Raw genomic sequence first — 6,000 nt, 5'->3', positions numbered from 1 at the left:
AAAAGACTGGCTGACAAGAACATGCAGTCTGAGTGGGGAGAGAACGGGGCGGGGACAATGGAAAACGCATGTTTATGTGCAGGAATGACTCAGACACCTCCAGGCACTGATAAGAATCTAGAACTGCCACCTTGAGTTCTGGGTAGACATTTTTACAGACTTTATTTTCAATTCAAAATGTATATATTTTTTGCACAGTTTTGACTTAGTTTCTGCTGTGAATGTGTTGTTTTTTCATGAAATGGCATTTTTTGAGCTGACAAGAACATGCACCATCTGACAACTATAATCTAGTTAAAGATTTATCAATTACTAAGTTATTCATCCATCCATCCATTATCATGCACTCTTATCCCTAATGGGATCAGCAGGGGTGCTGGTGCCTCCAGCGGTCAATGGGTGAGAGACAGGTTACCCTGGACAGGTCGCCAGTTGATTGCTAAAATATTAAAATAGTTGATAATTATTTCAATAAATGATTAATAACAATTATTCCAATTAATTAATTGTTTCAGCCTTAGAAACAACAGAAAAATTGCAGAGGGAAAAAGAACAATGTTCTGACAAATGTTACATAAAAATCTAAAATATGTCTATCGAAATACTAGCAAATAAAATGTATGTCTAATTAAAGAAGGACCCCACTGTTTAGTACGGTAGAGGACCTGTAGTGCTGTAGACTTGTTCCTTTTCCAGATTTCCTGGGAACCTAGTGGTAATGTATGAAATCATAACTCTATTAAATACCAGGAGACTTTAATAGCACATTCTATGAAGGGGTCATCACTAAGTTATTTAGACGGAGAATGATCCAAAACAACCAAACCAACCCAGAAAAGGTTCATATGACTCTAAATCCTGTGAAATTAGATCTGTGGTGGGAGCTGAAGTCAAAAAAGAATCAGAGAAGAGCCAGGATGGAAGTTTGATGAAGATTGCATAGAAAGTCTATGTTTGTCAGAATTCATAACATTGTGTTGCAAAACAATCATTCATAACATCCCCAAGTTTAGTTTTAAGATGAGTAGAATATGCGCAACCCTTTCTTTTGTCCCTCTCATGATTCCCTGGCTGACCAGCCCTCTGCCCTGTGAGATGGGGCTGTGCTGCTCTCTAGTGGTTATAACAGAAAGATCAGCAGTGTGGCCCAGCTTATGTAGCTTATGTAGGGGGCCGACCTGCAAATCACTTACTCTGTCAGACAGATGTTCAGACAACACCCAGGGCTGTTTTAATGACACAGATGTTGCAGCTTCAGTGTTTTTATGTTGTCAGTTTACATTGTCCGATTGCTGTGCAAAATGACCAGAAGCCCACTGATTGAGTTTTATTCACTTAGAAGGTGTATTATTCCATGACTGTTGGTAAAGTCACACTTTCAGCAGGTGAAGCTGAGGAACAGCCAGCCAGTACATGTTTGAGTTTCCACTGTTATCCGACAGAGATGTTCCACAGACTGCTTTCTTTCTATGTTCTTATTAAATCAGATAAGCATTTTAAATGTTAATGAGTCATTCCACAGGTGTCAAACTCCAGTCCTCAAGGCCGGCTGTCCTGCAGTTTTTAGATGTGACTCGGGTACAAAAACAGCGGCTTATTTACCTCCTTCTTGTGTAGATCAGTTCTCCAGAGCCTTGCTAATGACCTAATTATTCTTTTCAGGTGTGGTGCAGCAAAGGCACATCTAAAAGTTGCAGGACAGCCCTTGAGGACTGGAGTTTGGCATCCTTGAGTTATTCCATGAGTCAGTGAGGTCGAATATTATTTATCTTAAGCACAAATCCTGCCTCACCTTCAGACAGAGTAAATTTCAGGGTCAGCCACATGGTGTCGTGATCCTTCGGTTGTTTGGACTTGTAGTTTGTCATTTTTTCTTTTGAAGTCTTTAGTCTTTGCTTTTACTTATATCTTTGTTCAGTTATTCTTACTGTTTGTGTGTAGTTGATCAGTATTTATTTCTGTTACCATCCTGAGGGCTGTTTCACAAAAGTAGGATTACAAAATCCAGGATAAGAAATAAATGCCTGGTTTGATATAGCACCATCAGTTCATCCTGGCTTTAACCATTTCACAAAGACCAAACTCTTAGGAGTTGTGACTGTTACATAATTGTATAGATAAACTTCTGGAGGCAACCTCAGCAACCACACATGAATGACAACAGAAAGAAACAGAAAAATCAAGAAAGAAGAAGAAATTAGAGAAGTAGAAGAGTACAGCCAACTGTCAGGGCTAACAGCCCATATTATAACATAGATAACATTATCTATCTATGTTATAGATAATAACATAACATATTATATGTTATAATAACATATAATATCTTTGTTATTATAACATGGATAACATTATCTATGTTATAATAACTGGTTATCCTGGAAACACTTCTATAGGTTCTATGGAGAAAAGTGATCCAGTTGTAGCTAAAATTTGATTTGTCCTCTGTTGAATCATATTCAGTGATTGAGCCACCAGCCAGGCTTTTAATTTAGAAAACAAATCAAATGAAATGGAGCTGATCTACAGTATGCGCACTCAAAGCTGATGGAAGGACAGTTGGAAATCAGATCAGTCAGATTGGGAGATGTCAGGATTTTGGCCTGTTGTTTGTAATATCATATCCTCTCGGTTATTATATCTTAGTTTCTGCATCATGTGGTGGACTGGACTCAGCAACCTTATGTGTCTTGTTGAAAATTGCAATGACCTACGCTGCTGGTAATAGTGGAAACAGCTTATTTACATCTATTTTGCACATGTAAACGGAGGCTTGTTGAGGCATGCACTCACTTTATACAGCTGGATACTTCTGGGTCCTCTGTAGTTTTCTGGACCTAAAGGAGCACCAAGTTATAATAGGAAATCTACATAGGTTTTGTACATGAGTGCTCATGTCTTTTAAAATAGATAAATATAATTGTTAAATTGGGAATTTACATAATTTGTGTCAGACTGATAAGTAGACTGTTTAATTAATGGTGAGATACAAAAAATTGATTTACTTAATAATAATGTGAAATTTTAACATAGAATAACTGTAACTTGTACAATAACAGTCATGTTTTTGCAAGTTTACCATTTCTTCATGTGTATACATCTCTGTGGCTCTACTAGTTTCCTCTTGGCTACTTCTCTGATTGTTTTCCCACTGGATTCTGTTAGGGGTGTCAGAGTAAAGACACCACACTTTAATATTTTCATTGGTATGAGCACCTCATACCAATTTCCTTCCACTGTAACAGTAAACTATTTCTCTGATGTTCCAAAACAATGTAGTCACTTATTTGCCTTTAATAAGTTGGATCGATGATTTTAACTCAGTTTTTATGGCTATTCAAGATGAGCTTTTAGTAAAAGCTGAAGGATAGTGTGGAGCGGGAAAAATTAACAAAGTCCAAACCTCGTTAAAAAGAGAGAACAAAACACAGCTTTATTACATCTGTACAGATGGAGAACTCAGAAGAGAGATCTAACTAGACAAAGGAATCACTTCTATATACTGTATAATGCCCTTCGCACACAGACAGGGTGTCATCACCAATATTCTAAAAAAAAGCTTATCAGATTAATACACATAGTGAGAAAAATGCAACCTTTAGTTAAAAACCAGTTTCAGGCAGAATATTCTGTGCCTAATAATAATTATTACTCAGCCATTGGGTCTGGTCTGTCACTCCGGAGGTATGACAGTTATTTACTTATCGCTTGTTGCTAGGCTTCTCACACACTGGAGCAAACTTGTGAAGGACAGAAGAGAAACAATGATTCTGTAAGCCTGTGTAAGATATCATAAACTGATTAAACATTGTAAGGTTAATATTAAATAAACCTCTAATAAAAGTAAACATATCGTAAATAATTATTTTATTCCACAATAGGATCAGTTATTTATGAGAAAAATGAACAGAGTGATCTCATAATGTCAGTCAGTGTATGGCTGAGTCTCCAGTACCTGCAAAAGAAGATACTATCCATGTCTTCCTTTGCCAGGAGACATGGATAGCTTTTATAGACATTTTAGAATCTTCTGAAATATTGAATATATGACCAAAGTGTTTGTATTTATTTATCTTTGCTGCTGCTGTGCAGAACCTCTGCGTGTTCAGTAGCAGAAAAAAGGCAAAGAATGGTCTGATCTGTAGTGCCCTATTCTTGTTAGCTATTCTTGTTAGCCACTTGTGTCGCCGACTTAATCTTTTCTGACTACTAGCCTGAGATGATGGATTGCCCGATGTTTTAATGTGGGCTCCAGAAGTAACTGTATCTCCTCAAGACCTCCAGTCACCAACCTGTTGCACAAAAATAGTAGTCTAAAAATATTCTGTTAGTGTGGCAGAGATTACAGTAGCCCAGTTTAGCTGGAGTCAGGTTTTGGAACAACAAGGTTCTCAAAGTGTCTGAGTAATGAAACGACAAGAATTTCCTTTGATTAAAAAACAAAAAGTTGTTGGTGGGCAGTGTTTATATTTTTAAAGAGGTAAAATTAAAGAAGTATAAAACAACATTGAAATGTGTTTAAGAATGTGAGACAAGTTCCTGACCCTGTCATCCTGGCTTTCTGGTGGGTCGGCTTCATTTCAGGCAGTTGATTAACTCTTTCACTTTTTACAGGACCAATAAGCAAACAAAAGAAAAAGTAGTAAATGGTGACGTTGATTTTCTGCGCTGTTCCACCAGCGGAGGAAGTGAAGGAAGGTGTTCAGTTCACATTTCTAAATATTGAATTAATATCAACAGCCTCCTCATTCAGATTGGCTTTTTTCTCATTTCTCTCAGCTATTGAGAAATGATTTCTTCCTGGGGGTGTGGACTGTGTTGAGGTTTTACATTTTTCCCCAATCACCAATGATTGCCTGTGACTTATGGAATCTGCCAGTTTGATAGAAAATTGCCTGCGCTATAAACAACCGTCCTCTACTGTGAAGAGAGAAGAGCCAATCTTCTGTTAGCTGGGTGGTGGAGGGCTGCTGTGTGAAGCTGAAGCTCAGGATCTGCCGCTGTTAGGAGAAGCTACGCCTCGAAGGCAGAGCTACGTCCAACCAGAATGGTGTTTTGCAAAGCTGAATGGTAGTCATGGGAGATTCAAGGAATTCTCAAATATTCACAAAAGAATCAAGACAACACTGTAGGTTTGTTTTTGATGAGGGAAGAACATAACATGTAAAAAGTTTATTTTACATAATACCGCCCCTTTAAAAACAGATATGCAGACATGATAAGCATGATAAGCAAAGAATGGTCCATGTGCTTGCAACTACATGGATTAAAATTAAAACTGCATGAAACACTGAGTTTAGATGTTTATCTATTCAGCTGGTCCGAGTGAAAAAAAAAACCTTTAGTATATTTCAAACATACTTACAAACATACTTACATTTGTGTAAGTACAATTTAAGTAAACTAAGTTTTAAATATACTACATATAAATATAAACAAAGTATGCTTTTATCAATTTTGATATTATAACTTTGAACACATTTAAATATAATTGCACCAAAATACACTTTTAAGAAATATATTAAATAAAAGTATACTTTAAGTGAACAAAATATGTACTTGCTCAAGTGGAACAAAACGCTTTTAAAGATATTTTGTGTATATTTTAATATGCTCAAAATATAATATTTTAAAATTAACTTAACGCTTACTGTTGGGTAAATTGTATTATTGGTATTATCAAATTATTTGTTGTTCATGTAGTCTTATAGTTATATCTTTATAATGCTTTACTTATATGCTTTTACTTCATTTTAATTTTAGTACAAAGAATGTTTCTGTGTATTGAATAACTTTGATTCCTTCCTGAGGCCTTCCTGAGAGAAAGCAGTGACAACCGCTTCCAGCAGAGTTTGCGGCCCGGCCGGAAACTCTGCTCTCCTTGACCTATTAGATAGCAACAAAGCCATCACCGTGAAGACATACAACTTGTCTGCTCGACGCTGTGCCTGGAACAGAAGAATCTAGTGTGTAGATAACATGTGTCTAGATAGTGATTGTCAT

This window comes from Gambusia affinis, linkage group LG18 (assembly GCF_019740435.1).
Source record: "Gambusia affinis linkage group LG18, SWU_Gaff_1.0, whole genome shotgun sequence".
Classification (NCBI taxonomy): domain Eukaryota; kingdom Metazoa; phylum Chordata; class Actinopteri; order Cyprinodontiformes; family Poeciliidae; genus Gambusia; species Gambusia affinis.
This window is presented reverse-complemented; position numbering follows the sequence as displayed.